This window comes from Pyrgilauda ruficollis, unplaced genomic scaffold, assembly GCF_017590135.1.
Source record: "Pyrgilauda ruficollis isolate IOZ18807 unplaced genomic scaffold, ASM1759013v1 scaffold12, whole genome shotgun sequence".
In the NCBI taxonomy this organism is placed as follows: domain Eukaryota; kingdom Metazoa; phylum Chordata; class Aves; order Passeriformes; family Passeridae; genus Pyrgilauda; species Pyrgilauda ruficollis.
The window spans coordinates 14,046,631-14,062,800 of record NW_024510321.1 but is presented as its reverse complement, the minus strand read 5'-3'; the positions used below and the strand labels follow the sequence as shown (position 1 = coordinate 14,062,800).

At 43.5% G+C, this 16,170-nt stretch overlaps 1 protein-coding gene across 2 annotated transcripts in view; it reads left to right on the top strand.

Annotated features, from left to right (window-relative positions):
* LOC121365261 (mycocerosic acid synthase-like) overlaps positions 1–16,170 on the top strand; it is a 38,475-nt gene that overhangs the window by 4,251 nt on the left and 18,054 nt on the right. The window contains exons 2-4 of one of the 2 annotated variants that reach the window (XM_041489300.1): positions 9,469–9,764; positions 10,324–10,644; positions 12,136–12,254. The gene's annotated coding sequence lies outside the window, so the exon portion shown is untranslated. Of the gene's footprint in view, positions 1–9,468; positions 9,765–10,323; positions 10,645–11,671; positions 11,788–12,135; positions 12,255–16,170 lie in introns of those variants that run through there. The other variant, XM_041489310.1, reaches the window with a different exon arrangement.

The window sequence follows — 16,170 nt, the reverse complement described above, 5'->3', positions numbered from 1 at the left end:
CTTCCTTCCTTCCTTCCTTCCTTCCTTCCTTCCTTCCTTCCTTCCTTCCTTCCTTCCTTCCTTCCTTCCTTCCTTCCTTCCTTCCTTCCTTCCTTCCTTCCTTCCTTCCTTCCTTCCTTCCTTCCTTCCTTCCTTCCTTCCTTCCTTCCTTCCTTCCTTCCTTCCTTCCTTCCTTCCTTCCTTCCTTCCTTCCTTCCTTCCTTCCTTCCTTCCTTCCTTCCTTCCTTCCTTCCTTCCTTCCTTCCTTCCTTCCTTCCTTCCTTCCTTCCTTCCTTCCTTCCTTCCTTCCTTCCTTCCTTCCTTCCTTCCTTCCTTCCTTCCTTCCTTCCTTCCTTCCTTCCTTCCTTCCTTCCTTCCTTCCTTCCTTCCTTCCTTCCTTCCTTCCTTCCTTCCTTCCTTCCTTCCTTCCTTCCTTCCTTCCTTCCTTCCTTCCTTCCTTCCTTCCTTCCTTCCTTCCTTCCTTCCTTCCTTCCTTCCTTCCTTCCTTCCTTCCTTCCTTCCTTCCTTCCTTCCTTCCTTCCTTCCTTCCTTCCTTCCTTCCTTCCTTCCTTCCTTCCTTCCTTCCTTCCTTCCTTCCTTCCTTCCTTCCTTCCTTCCTTCCTTCCTTCCTTCCTTCCTTCCTTCCTTCCTTCCTTCCTTCCTTCCTTCCTTCCTTCCTCTTCCTTCCTTCCTTCCTTCCTTCCTTCCTTCCTTCCTTCCTTCCTTCCTCACTCCAATTTCCATGCCAAGTGTATAATAAAACTTTGTGATTTTTTGCAGACCATCTAACTTTTGTCATTTCTTTCAACCATGAGCATTTACGAATCTTGGCTGCTCCCTTCACCTTAAGGGTGTGCCATCCCTTTTTTGGCGTAGTAGACAGGACGCCATACCCATTAATTCCAGACAGGTAGTGATGGGAAGAATATAAGGTGTGCCCAACTCCCCCAGGCACAGTACGTGCAAATTTGAATAGCCTTGACACAGGGCTTAAATGGATAAATGTGATGTTTAAGTGAACAAAAGGTATGGCAGGGGAAAAGTAAAGCAGTTTTATCTGCTGTTTTTTGCCCAAAAGGAGAAGTATGCCAACAAACAGGCAGGGGGAGAAATTATTGGATCTCAGCAGGGTTTGGTGAAAGGACTGCAGGATCAGCTGAAGAAGAGAAGAAATAGGCTTCGGTAGCAAGAGTTGCTTGCTGCTGAGTGCGATAGTGAAAGGGAGAGTAGGCTGCCGGCTGCTCGCTGCTGGGCGCCGTCAGGAAAAGGAAGAGAGCCTGCCGGAGGACGCGTTGCTTGGAGCGCTCCAAGAGGCTGCAGGCACAGGGGCTGTCACGGCTCAGCTGGGAAAGGGACAGTGAGCACAGGCGGAGGCAATGCTTGTGGAGCGCGATCGGGAAAAACAAAAGAGGAGGAGGCATTGAGAAGCGGATGTCAGCTTCTCACTCTGCAATTAAAATTCATATTGAAAACTTTCTGGGTTTTGATATTCCGTGCCTTTAACGGCTGCTGTGCTAAATTTTGCAAAACTGGTAAGGCAAATTCAGAGAGCATCCCACTTATGAAGGGTAACTGTAATCGCAGGAGCCGTCCACCAAAAAGGTGAAATGGTAGTATGCAAGCAAACTTGCAGCAGTAGTATGGCAAGCACTTAATGAATTGAAAATTGGGATTCTACCTGAAGAATGTCAAGGCCAAACTGTCACTGAGGGACCAAAGCGATCTTTACTATTCAGCTCAGTTGCATTTAAAGAGAGAACAGAGATATCCTGAGTGGGAAAAAGGACTTTTGTCACTAGCCCGAGCTGTTCAAACAACTTGAGCCCCTGTCTCGACTAACCCCTCCAGGACTCGTATTGTTTTCTCTTCCCAGGAATGATACTGGTAATGATGCCATGCATCTGCACTGAAGATCAAGCTAACCATCGAAGGACTGCTTATCCTTCTTGCAGAGGCAATAATTTCCCGCATGAACTAAATTTTGTTCGCACATAAACAAACTCAACCCGCAAGGTGGAGGCCCTCTGTGAGGAGCCAATTCAGTTTTGTTATGTCTCACCAATGGTTGTCAGGGGCACATGGGGGAGGCGTGCACATGTGCCATGTCCAGGAGGCAGCTAGGAGAAGATGGAGCAAAGCCTTGTCTCTGGGGAGACTTTGCCTGGAAACCATGTCATGTCTCATATGGGACAGGCAGTCAGCAGGGGAACACTGAAGATGTTGTACCCCAGAGACCCTCTCCAGTCAGATGACAAAAGGTCTGTGCCAATGGACTGCAGTGGGACATTGGACTGTGCCAATGGCTTCCTGTCACCACACGGTCTTTGGGAGGGGCCAGGGCCATAAAAATAACTGCATCACAAGCTTTGGGGGCTCTTTGGAAGCTGTTGTGTCCTTTGGCTTTTGATGCTCTTTGGGAGCTTTTTGAACTTGCTTTTGGAGTCCTGCCTTTTGGCTCTTCTGCCCTTGCTGGCTCTTGTTCGCCCTCGCGTCTGTCCTGCCTCCCTGTGTCCCTGACCTACGCTCTGCCTGCTTCGTCTCTGAGTCCCTGCCTGAGCCCCCTGCATCCAACCCTGCCCAACTCCGAGCCTGCCCACCATGATCCTCGTGGCGATCATGTCCAGGCTTCTGCACCTCCTGCCTGAGTGCCCCGCACCTCGTGTCTGGTCGCCCATCGCCGTGGGGGCTGTCCCCAGGCAGGGAGCCTGCACAACCCCTGCCTCGGGGATGTCGAGGTGCTCCCCGACCTCTGGTGGTAATGCCCTCTTTTTCCCTGTCTCCTCTCTCTCTCTCTCTTTCCCTCTCCCTCTCTCTCCCTCTCCCTCCCGTCTTTCTTTCTCCTGCTCTGTCTTCTCTAGCCCTCTTAGTAGGGTAACTCCTTTTTATTTTTCTCTTTCGTTACCAACAAATGGTTCTCAGATACAATGTTTGCCTCATTTGGCTTAATATTGTTCCTGACCATCTATTTTTAAAAGAACTCCTTGCAGTTTCCCACATTGGAACACAAAACTGCCACTTCTTTATTTGTGCTAATCAGTATGGCAACTCTAGTATATTCTGCACCACACATGCTTCTCAGTTGTGGGTGCAATTTACTGTGGCAGAAATTATAAAGGAGATCAAAGCAATTTGCCCACTGAAATTCAAAAGGTAACTTGACATAATGCAAGTAGATTTAAAAGGGAATTCCACTCTTGGTGTTACCTATTTAATTTCATTTATAACCCAACCAGCAGTAAAGGCACAGTTTTTGTTTTAACAATGCATAATGCTATGGTATATACTATATACCCAATCATTGTGTCAGAATTAAATCACAGCAGAGCTGCAGCCTACCCCCTGGAGAACAGAGTATGGGAGGGAATACTCTGAGGGAATGGATGTGCCTGCATGAGAACCTATTGTGACTTTGTACTTGTAGACAACCTTATGATAGATTCAAGTAATCACTGTTATATTTGTGTGTGTAACTTTGATGAAATTATAAGATGTGATTTTATTATTCATCTCCTGTTGTATCTTATCTATTGTTATGATTTAATTATGCACTTATCATTATGATTTAATTATGCACCTATTGTTATGATTTAATTATATATAAGAGCTAGAGCCTACCCCTATTGGTATCAATCTTGCCTTGATGAGAAAACTCCTATTAAAGCAAGCACAAGAGAAAAGACAAAGGACTTTGATTCCTGTTCATCATCATGTGGAAGAAATCCACTCAGTGATGGTGCAAGTGTGGAAAGATGGGGACCTCCATTGGTGGGACATTTTATTTGGATGGTCAAACAAGCTGATAGATAGATAGATACTTAACATGCCTAAGAAGAGAGCTGACAGGGATAGCTGGTGCCCCACATTTAAGTGGGTTGTATTTGCCTCTTTTCAAGATCTGTGGGGACCCAGCCCTATAATAAATTAATTTCTAATATCCCTAGTGGCCTTATCTCTAGGTGGTGTCAGACTATGCCTGACACTGTCCACCTGAAGTCCACATAAACCAGTCAAGAACAGCTATAAGAAAAAACCTGAAAAGCAAAAAAACAAGCATATTATTCACCATTCAGGTGGCTGAGTTGCATCCCTGTTGCACAGCACTCAAGGTCAGATAATTTCTCTGGAGAGCAGGAGACCCAGGCTCAACCCCACTCCGAAACTGCAGTGCCAGAACCTTCTCTCTGCCACAGCAGGGTCCACTGTCTGTCTCTGGGGCATTTTTACCCTGCCAGAAGCAAGAAGCAAGAAGAATAATGCAGCCCAGGTGCCTTTGAGGAACAGCCCAGGCAGGCTTGCAAATGCAGACATGACTTTGGTTGTGGCCTAAGTGTCACAATGGCTCCAGGGCTGAGCCAGCTCCTAGCTGAGACACAGCAGGTTAGGGAGAGCAAATGCAGTTTTTTGCATGTGTGACCTTCTGCACAGCGTTTGAAATTAAAAAGAAACATGTGCCTAGTTGGTGAAACTCCCTGCTTCACAGCCATTTTTTGTTTGAAAACTCTTCTTCAGTTTGCCCCTTCAGCCTCCATTTCCCTCTACTTGAAGAAGGGCTTGTCTCCTGCTCTGCCCATGGCTGCCTGCTGTCTCTGCTCACAAACTCTGTGGTAATATTTATTTATTTTGAAAGGTAAAGCTGTCCCCAGTAATGCTAACAAACATTTTCTGCTTGGTCTCTGTATTTTTTGTGTCTTTCAAACATTTACTGAGCCTGGAAGTGATTCCAACAGTTTTGTAGAATCATGGAATGACGTGGGTTGGAAGGATCCTTTGGCACTCATCTCCCACGTGCCCTGTGCAGAGCAGGGCTGCTGTGGGTGCTAGGTCAGGTCACTCAGGGCTTTGCCCAGAGGAGTGTGGAGTTACCTCCAAGGGTACATATTCCAGAGCCTCTGGGCAACCTGCCTCAGTATTTGATACTTCATCATGACTTTTCCCCTCACAGACGCCAAGGTTTTGGTAGAGGGCCTTCAGGGGTGGCCTCTGTGAGGCGAGACCAGGCCTGCCCTCAGCCGGTCACAGTCAGTGGCAGCCGGCTCCAACAGATCCAACCTCAGCATGGCTGGGCCCATCCTCAGGGGGGTCTGTGGCACCGCTGGAAAGGTGTCTTAAAGTGATGGTGGCAAACACCAAGCAGAAGGAGAAACAACGCCAGGGCGGGAGGAAAAGGAGGAAAGAAATCCGCAATGGAGCAGGAGGAGGGAAGAGAGAAGAGCATACCTGGGTAGGGGCTGTATCCAAGGTTTTGCCAGAGCAGGAGCTGAAAGGTGCAGCCTAGAGAAGCTGCTGCCAGTGAAGAACCAGCCCTATGTGCACTGGTCCCAGTGTCCTGCGCTGGCCACTGCCTCAGCAAAGGAGCTGAGCATGGCCTAGGGTGAGGGCACTGAGGAGGAAAAGGTCTGAGGAGGGAGGAAGAAGTATGAAGGAAAGCAGGACTTTTCCTCAGGGTTGTTTGGGTTTTTTTCAGTCTCCCTTGATACCAGAATTTGTAATTAATAGGTTGTTAATTGGCAAATAAATTAGATTCATGGAAATTCCCTGAAAGGGGAAACAGTTTTTGCCTGTGACAATATCTAACTGAAATTTCTCTGATACAATTTGTGACAGTTGGTCCTCTTTCTTTCCCAAGATACCTCTGAGAGCAGCCTGGCTGTGTCTTCATTGTACCTTCCCATCACATGTCTGAAGACAGCAAGAGGATGCTCTGTACCCGTGGTCATCTCCAGACAAGATCTAGGTCCTGTGCCTGTACATTGGGTGCTCCAAGACCCAACCATCATGGTGCCTCTTCACTGGTCTCACTCCAGTGAGCTGTTTTTACAACTTTTCTAGACTATCTCTATAGTAAGAATCAAACCAAGAACTTTTTACAGTGAGGATTCTCAGCTAGTGGAACAGGTTACCCAGAGAAATTGTGGAGGATCCACCACTGAAGATGTTCAAAACTGGACTGGACAATGTCCTGAGCAACCTGCTCTAGTTGACCCTTCAGAAGGGCAGGGTGGACTAGATCTCTAGACAGTTCCTCAACTGGAATGATTGGAATTCCTCTTGTGCTGGGGAGCCCTGCCCTGAGCACTGCAGTGTTGATGAGGTCTTGTGCTAAAAGGAGGAAGATAATTTTTTCCTTTAAAGTGCTGGCTATGCTCTCGCTAATGCAGCCCCCAATGTGGTTGGCTGTCGCCTCCACAAGGTTGTGTTGTTGACTCATGTTCATGCATTGCTAACTCATGCTTAATTGTCTGGGTGTTGAATGTAGTCTTACAATAAACCTGTGACGTGTAAATTCTTATGAAATAAGGAGGAAGGGATGTCACCAAACTTAGCACTTTTTATTTTCCCAGCTCCATGGGTATTTATTTCCAAGCATTCATTAATGAAAATCCCTGTCTACTCTGTGTTTCATAGGTAGAAAATATCTTTGTGATTTCTGTCCTTTCAATAAATCCCTATAGCCTAAAGTAATTTCCTTATACTACTGCAAAGATTTTTTGCAATCATGTTATTTGAAATAAAATGCCATGAGATAGCATTTCATATAAGTTTTCCCAACTTCTTAGAAAACCTTGTCAGGAATTCTAGCTTGTATGTTCTATTGTTTGGAATGTTTAGTTTACACATGAGAAATGACATTTTTTCTGTGTTTTATTTCAAGTTAGGTTAATATTATTCTTCAGTTACTTTTCATTTCTTAGCTGTCTGCTTTCATGAAAAAATAGAAAATCAAAATATCATAATTAATTGTAAAGCAAAATAAATTTCCCCAAATCATTCCAGAGCTGTCTAGAGATCTAGTCCACCCGGCCTTCTGAAGGGTCAGATAGAGCAGGTTGCTCAGGACATTGTCCAGTCCAATTTTGAATATCTTCAGTGGTGGATCCTCTGCAATTTCTCTAGGTAACCTGTTCCAGTAGCTGAGAATCCTCACTGTAACAAGTTCTTGGTTTGATTCTTACTAGAGAGGCAGTCTAGAAAAGTTGTAAAATCAGCTGTGAACACCAGTGCAGTTCTCAAGAAGCTAAGGACTGAATTTGTCTTGTTTGTCTATTTTCACAAAGTCTTTGAGCTCAGTCGTAGACTGTGGTGAAGTGCAACACAACCAAGTCTCAGAAAGCAAGGTGTATTTTAATTTCAAAATGCAGAGCTGTGTTCTTACATTAGGAATGGACGTTTGTAGTTCCAAATTCTCAGTCAGAGCATAGATGGCTTATTTCTGACCCTCTCTTTGGAATGCCAGGACAGAGGGGCATTTCCAAATGCATCCAGTCTGCCCTTGGAAAGTGCTTTGCAAATTGTGTGAGACACACTGGACATTGGGGTAAAACAAAGTGACATCAAGAAGTCTTCTTTCCCATTTCTTCCACCATGATGCAGCATAATTATGCCAGTGCCATTTCTAAAGGAAATTTGATGGAATTGATCTTTACAGTGCCCTCCACAGCACCTGGCAGAGAAATTATATCCTATGCTATGCTATCATATTCTTTCCATGCATGTGGGAAATGCAGTGCCTCAAAGTCCTGTGTCCAAAGGGAGCAGTTTCATTGTCAAACTGGGGGCCGCCAGTGGGAGATGTGTGCCCTCTGTGCCTTCACCAGCCAGCGTGAAAGAAAGGATCACATTTTCCTTGGCCTTTAGGAAAATGCCTACAAAGGAATGATGGGGGTGGCTGGGTGATGGGGGCAGCAGAATGGGAGATGAATTCCTGGTTTCCTCTAGGGTGGATCTAGAATATAAGATTCCAAAGAAACCCCAGAAGTTAGTCTGGCACCAGGACCCAGAACTAACAGATGTTTATTTGCGTTGAGGATCTGCTTTTGCTTTCCTTTGTGAGCACACAGTGACAGTGTGAAATTGCCACATGCTGGGTGCTGGCAGGATGAGTGGCTCCTCTGCTGCACAATGAGATTGCATTCATTTGATTTTTCATTTTTGTTTTTGGGAAGAGTGAAGGTGCCTATGTGTTTTAACTTTCAGGGTGATACTGTGGATAGAAACTGTCTGTTTCAATTGAACATTATCTTCAACAGAATTTCAGTTTATTGGTGTAGGATACCAGAAAGGCACGGTATGCTCCCATATTTTATTACTTTAATTCTGAGGAATATTTCTTTTCAAGCTGACTTAAAGAAAGTTTCCTGTTTCCACAGTGATTTCGTAATCATGAGGTTTTCCAAGAAGACTGCATAAAACCATGGAAGGCGGTGATATTATGTAGCATGACACTAGACACTACCAAAGAACCTTATCAACTTTTGTACTTGTATATCCTTATAAAGGGTCCATAACATTTCACTTTCCTTAATGTACATAAATGATTTCCCAACTTACGTCCATGAGAACTGCAAATGTTTGGCCTCTTTGATGAGTTGTTATTATTTGGGTGTGTTATCTTTGTATCCTGCTTTTTTTGCATATATGTTTATAAGTTTCCTCATAAAATGGTCAGTCATTCAGGAACTATAAGTGCACATTATTATGGAGAAAAACGGAGTAAAACTACAGTGCCTCTCTTTTACTCCTGCTTTGATCAGACAATGTCCACTTGAAATTTTTTGGTGATAACTTTTATTTTAAACACTACCTTATAATCTTGTCTATTTATATATCAGAGAATACTGATACTGAACTCAGTATGATTTATTAGAGTGCAAAAACACAACAAAGATATTGCAGGGGCTAATGTGAGCATTTATTCTGTTATTTGTGGAGGGGATGACCTTTCAAATCCTTCCCCATTTCATTTACTGGAAGGAAATTTCATGCTTCCCTGACAACAAAATTTTTTTTCCAAACACACAACTAATGTAACCACTGCACTTCTGCTCCACAGTGTTTCTGTTCCAGCAGAATATTAGAGAAGGTGTCTTCTTGTCAGGTTAATCCAGTCTCTTCTATCAACTTATTATGGGTGTGCATGTCAGTGTAATATCTTCTTCTATTGCTGCTACAAACATGGAAGTCTGCTTGTCTGGCTCTATCTATGCCTGTATTTTTTTATCAACATGTGGTTTTAAACTTCATTTTATGAGCCAGAATATTTAGAGTGATGTCAGTACCTGCTTTACATACAATATAGCAAAACCCTCTAGAGAATTTCAGCTTCCTGAATTCCTGTCAGCTTGGGAGTGTGTTTCTTAGAATGCTGACATATCACATAGACACTTCATATCCTTAGGGAAAAAAACCCACCTTTTTGATCCCCGAGTATTGACAGCCACATTAAATATTACTTTTCATAAATGAACGAGAGTGCATCCTGATCCCACCAGCTGTTCCCCTGGTACCTTCCTCTTTCTTCACTCCTTTCTTTTTCCTCACTGGTCAGCTACTGGAATATAGTCCAGGGAAATCACTCTTGTTCAGTTAGCAATGTTCTCAGATTACTAATTGTAAAACACAAATGTAACGTTGGCTGCCTTCCTTTCCCTTTACTTTTGTCAGATAGGAATTATCCTCTAATTGAAAGAGCCTTTCTCCTTCCTTTCCCAGCCATTCCTCATGTTCATTATATCCACTTGGAGTGGGAGTGCAGTGGTCCAGCAGCCAGCTCTCTTCAGTGCTCCATTGCCTTAATTGATCAGATGTCGTGGTTTAACCCCAGCCAGCAACTAAGCACCACACAGTTGTTTGCTCCCTCTGAACTTCAGCTCAGGTTCAGACCAATGTTCCAGCCTGTCCAGTGCAGCAGCACAAAACCAGCAGGGGCACCCTGGCCACTTGCCAGCCCAAGCTGGCAAACATCACCATGGCTGCTATCAAGATGTTCCCAGGCACAATTCAATAAGGTGAGAAGTAGCAGAGCACTACAGCAAGCAGCAAAAGCAAAAAACAGTCACTAACTAGCACTAGGCTCTAACATGCAGTCAGGAAAGCGAGCCCCAAGGCAAGCATAGGTGCCCATTCATTACCAGCTAAACAGCTCTAACAGATATAAATTCAGTCTAGCACATCCCAATCAGATCTGTCATTATCTCAAACCCTTCAAGCACCATGCTGGGCACCAAACAAGGATGATCGTGGTTTAACCCCACTCAGCAGCCAAGCCCCAGGCAGACGCTCACTCACTCCCTCCCTCACCTGCAGGATTAGGAAAGAGAATTAGAAGGATAAAAGGTAGAAAACTCATGGGCTGAGATAAAAACATTTTAATAAGGAAAGCAGAACCTGTGCAAACAAGCAGAGCAAACGAGGGAATTAATTCACTTCTTCCCATTGGCAGGTAGGTGTGTTCAGACAACTCCAGGAGAGCAGGGCTCCACCATGTGCAATGTGCAGTTACTTGGGAAGACAAAGGCCATCAAATGTGTTGTGTGTCTCTCACCCCTTCCTTGTTTTTCTCCCCAGCTTGATATACTGAGCATGATGCCATATGGTATGGAAACTCCCTTTGGTCAGTTTGGATCATCTGTCGCAGCTGTGTACCTCCCATGCACCCCCAATTTCCTCGCCAGAGCAGTGGTACAAAAAGTGGAAGAGGCCTTGGCTCCGTGTAAGCCCTGTTCAGGAACAAGAAAAACATCTCTGTATTATCAACTCTGCTCAGTCCAGATCCAAAAAACAGCCCCATGTCAGCCACTGTGAAGATGGTTAACCACCCCTGCCCAAATCAGCACACGAGATCACCATAAACTGTTAAAGGCTCTTACTTAGACACTCATTTCCTACGTAAGTAGATCCTTACACAGCCACCATCTAGAGTGGGTGGGCAGTTCTAGGTAAAGAGGCTTCAATTTATGTGTGCCAGATTAATACACAGATCTGCAGTTCACATGCCTGTCTGCCGTTTCCATGAGGTCTGTTTAGAAGAATCATGTCTTAAGAACTTTTCTGTCAGTAAAGCAAAAGATCAGCTCTTCAGTTTCTTCTGGTTCATTCTAAAGCTACAGGGTTACCAAAACAAATTTTTAGGAAGAGCCAGATTTCCACTACCAGAGACTAGTGCTGAATGGTTCAGTATCCAATTGGAGATTAGTGATCAGTGGTGTCATCAGGCTTCCAAATTGGGATCAGTAGTATTTAATACCTTTATCAATGGCATAGACAATGGGGTTGAGTGCACCCTCAGCAAATTTGTAGATTACACCAAGCTTAGTGGTGTGGTTGACAGCCCTGAGGGACAGGATGCCATCCAGTGGGAGGTGGACAAGATCAAGAACTAATCCCATGGGAATCTCATGAGAGTCAACAAGGCCAAGTACAAGGTTCTCTGTCTGGGTTGGGACAATCTCTGATACCAGTATAAGCTGGGGGATGAAGGGAATGAGAGCAGCCCTGCTGAGACAGCTTGGGGATACACTGGTGGATGAGCAGCTGGACTTAGCCAGCAATGCACTCTCAGGCCAGAAAGACAACTGCATCCTGGGCTGCATCAAAAGGTGTGTGGGCAGAAGACCGAGAAAGGTGATTTTGCCCCTCTGCTTTCCTCCTGTAGGACACCATTGTGACACTATGGTCTCCACCCTGCCTTTTTTCTGCTTAACCAATGGCCACCAGTGGTGTTTGTGATGGCTGTGTCTGACTTACAGATATCAACCCAATAGCTAAGGGCCCTAAATCTTGCTCGACAACTAAGGGCAGTTAGTTTTGCCAACAGCTCAGGGCTAGTTGAGCATGCAACAACCTGAAATACATCTGGTATGTAAGTATGACTGCAAGTCAATCTTCTTATTCCATGAATAGTGGACAGCCTGGGTCCATTGAGTTGTCCTGCATGGGAGTGAATCGCATGCCAGGATTTCTCCTTGAGCAGGAACATCTCTCAGGCCTACTCCTTATGGCTGAGAGACCTCTCACTGCAATAGATTCTTGGTAAGTGATTAATAGCATGCTAAACTTTGAAGTCATAGCTGAGTGATATAAAGGATTGATTGTGCACAGGTTATCCTTGAGACATAAACCACCGACCTAGTCTGGGACTAAGTCTTCATCCATGTAAATTCCCCTCAGAAAGCAGTAAAGAAAGCAGTGGGTCTTTTTTTAAACCTCATGACTCAACAGGAGGGTGTCCCTGACAGTTTTGTCTGACTCTGACCTCTGTGCAGTAAAAATCAAGTGTACCTTGAATTGAATCTTGTTAAACCACTGTCACATTTACTATCAGACTTTGTTAAGTTGCTTGTTTATATCAATAAACATATTGCTACTTCTCTCTTACAGGTGAAGTGAGAAGTGAGTATCACTTAATCTGTGATACTGTCCTGGAATACTGCATTCATCTTGGGAGTCCTCAGCACAGGAGAGACATGGAGGGGGTGCAGAGGAAGGCCACAAAAAAGGTCAAAGCAATAAAACAGCTCTGAGAGAGCTGGGGTTGTTCAGCCTGGAGAAGTCCTCTCAATACTTAAAGGAGGCTTAAAAACAAGTCTGGGACAGACTTTTTAATAGGGTTTGTAGTAAGAGGACAAGGTCTCATTGTTTTAAAATAAAAAAGGGTAGATTCAGAGTAGATATAAGGAAGAAAGTTTTTACAATGAGAGTGGTGAAACACAGGAACAGGTTGCCCAGAGGGGTGTTAGATGCTCCATCCCTGGAAACATGCAAGATCAGTCTGGACAGGGCTCTCAGCAACATGCTCAAATTGAAGAGATGTCATTGCAGGGGACTTTGACTAGATGACCTTTAAAGGTTCCTTCCAACTCAGTCTATTATATTTCAAATTACTTTGTGGTCTCTTGCTTAATGGGAATGGCTTGAGTTAAAAAAATTCAATAAACAGAAGAAGAAACCAACCTTTTTTTCCTTATTGGGAGGACTGTTAGTTGATGTGGAACAGAACCTCTTGCAGAGAGGCAGACCAAATGAGCAATTATTTTTGGCACAGCAGAACACTGCTGTTCCTCTCCCAAAGACTCCTTGAACAACTGTACTGACCTGTCTTCCTTCCTCTGTTTTGTGATTGTTCTCACAGAGAGCTTTGCCATGCAAGATAAACAAGAGAACATAATCCTGGTAGGGAGTGCCCTGCTCAGGAATAAGCAGGGTAATTATCTGCTAAAGGATAATTGGGTCAAGTGTGCATCATATTCTTTATGCTTTCATTTGGAGCATAATACTTGTCTCTGGGATCTTCTTTTTGGTTCATCGCTTGTTTTGGTGTGTGTGGGTTTTTGGTTTTTTTTTTTTTTTTTTTTTTGTTTTTTTTTTTTTGCCCAGAGGGGTGTTAGATGCTCCATCCCTGGAAACATGCAAGATCAGTCTGGACAGGGCTCTCAGCAACATGCTCAAATTGAAGAGATGTCATTGCAGGGGACTTTGACTAGATGACCTTTAAAGGTTCCTTCCAACTCAGTCTATTATATTTCAAATTACTTTGTGGTCTCTTGCTTAATGGGAATGGCTTGAGTTAAAAAAATTCAATAAACAGAAGACCAAGAAACCAACCTTTTTTTCCTTATTGGGAGGACTGTTAGTTGATGTGGAACAGAACCTCTTGCAGAGAGGCAGACCAAATGAGCAATTATTTTTGGCACAGCAGAACACTGCTGTTCCTCTCCCAAAGACTCCTTGAACAACTGTACTGACCTGTCTTCCTTCCTCTGTTTTGTGATTGTTCTCACAGAGAGCTTTGCCATGCAAGATAAACAAGAGAACATAATCCTGGTAGGGAGTGCCCTGCTCAGGAATAAGCAGGGTAATTATCTGCTAAAGGATAATTGGGTCAAGTGTGCATCGTATTCTTTATGCTTTCATTTGGAGCATAATACTTGTCTCTGGGATCTTCTTTTTGGTTCATCGCTTTTTTTGGTGTGTGTGGGTTTTTGGTTTTTTTTTTTTTTTTTTTTTTGTTTTTTTTTTTGTTTTGTTTTGTTTGGTTTGGTTTTTTTTATTATTATTATTTGTCTGTTTTGGTTTGCCTTTTTTTTTTTGTCATTTGAGAAAAATATGTGGAAGATGAAGATTAGCTCATGGATCTTTTTAGGTTAATTTTCTATGACATAGGTTGTTATCAACCTTGTTGTCAAGAAATGCCATCTCACTTGACACTTTGAAACTTTTCTACAGCCTTCAGAAGAAATCAACTGTGGATTTATAAGGAAGACTTTAGCCAGAAAGGATAAACTCTTGTGGTGGGTAAGACTTTAAGACTTCGATAGTGGACACTCACCTAGGTGCTAGGCTTACAGACTTTATAGTGAATCCAGAAGCCAAAGGTAGGTGGCTGTAATCCCCCAGTGGGATGAGGAAATAGGAGACTCAGGAGGCAGAACAACAAGAAGTGCAGAGGTTAAGGAATGGGAAGAAGCTCTACTACCAGTAAAAAAGGAAATGACCACTGGGTGACACTGATCATCCCATGTTTTACAAGCTGCAGATGGGTAATTTTGTGTACCTGTAGTTAAAAAGAAGCAAATAGCAACCAGGTAAAGAGGTGCCAACATCTTCAATAGCCTCTTATTGCCTGCAGCCACTGTCCAGGAAGGGTTGCTGTGGGCTGAGCCTTTAGCTGAGTGGCTGCATGAGGATGTTAAAGAGGGTGCCAAGAGGGCAAGCACGATGGAGCTTGGCTCTGCAACCCAGCAGATAGGGTGCTCATTTGGGAGGTGAAAATGACTGATTCTGCTTCTGAATCAAGACTAAGGGTTTTATCTGAAACAGCTACTGCCTCCACTAGCAAAATAATTCAGTGTAGATGGTTCAAAGTCTTCCTGGTGATTCTCTAGTGATTAAGTGTGTAGATGACAGAGAACCTCATTACGGTGAATTTATTAGCTCTGACTAAAGGCTGAAAATGTGTTACCATCTTCAGTGCCCACAAAGCTAAATGAAATTAATGTCATCAGTGCTATGTTTTGAAATAAACTACAGGTGTTGGTTTTGCTCTGGGCTTGTTGAGACCAGATTGAATTCACCGGAGTGCCTAGTGTGTCTCTGAAATCTCATAGGCTTGAACAGGATGCTTACTTTTCAGTGCACAGAACTGTTGTGAACAGGATTGTGTGTGAACAGGATGGCAATAACAGGAGTTCAGGGTTCTTCTAAGTTGAAGATAGAGGTATCTCATCAGTTCACATTCTGGTCTTCTGGGTGAGCAAGTTTGGGGGGTCTTTTTTGCTGGTTTGGTTTTATTTTTAATTAAATTTGTCTGTTAAGTCCCAAACACTCACTGAAATCCTGAGGTAGTTATTGAAATCTTTATTTGGATATAGTCCATATTGCCTTCCTGGCAGTTGACAGTGGTAGATGAACATGTTTTGTAAGATGTTTTTAATCAGAGAACAAAAATAATCTTTGTTGGAGTGCATCATGGAGTACAGAAAATAAAAGATACCATTACATGCTGGCATCTACACCACAGTTTCACTTATTTAGTAATTTTTTTCTACTTCGATTACTAATGTGGTTTGAAGCCTCACTTCGACTTTCCAGTTTTCACAGAACTCTGACAAGTTTTAAGTTCCTGCTTGAACAGGGGAATTGAATTATATGATCTCTGTAGGTCCCTTCCAACACCTTTCCATGATTCTGTGAAAACTTGCATTTCCCACAACTTTTGTTGGCATGCCAATTAGTCATGCCTGCAGGGAAGCAAGGACACAGGTGGACAGAAGAGTCACCAATAGTCTTTCTCCTGAGCTGTTGCTCACCTGTTGTTCCCTGTGTTGGTGATTGTGCTGTAAAAAAATATTAATAAATACTGGAACTGTACTCTGAACTGCAAATGTCTGAGGTGGATCTAATTTTACTTTGCTAGGAGCCCACAACACATATTACAGTTTAGGAATACTTTTGTTAGTGATAAGCTCTGTTTCTTAGTCTGTCCACTTCTTAGTCCCAGAGGTATCTCTACAGTGCAATGCTTATCTGCATGACGCAGTGTATGTTGACTGCTTTTCTTCACTGTGAGTATGAATGTGTTTAATTTCTATATCTGATATCCTGCAATGATTTCTAAATTCCTTTGTCTTTAGCAAGGATTATTTAATTCCTTTGACTTTACTTATCTCTCTGTTGGCTAACATTAGCCATTTGCACTTCGTGACCTGGTATATGTTTGGGAGGTGTGCATGTCTTGTGTGTCAATGTACATGAAGTTTATTAAAATAGTTAAATATATTATTGCTGCCTACAAGAGTGACAAAGCAACCAGTACATTTGGCCAGCTAGAGGCCCCCTTCACTAATACCTATGTATATTTAAACAGAGTTCTATGGCTGTTTCACCACTTGCATACGACCCTTGTGAATTGCCAGA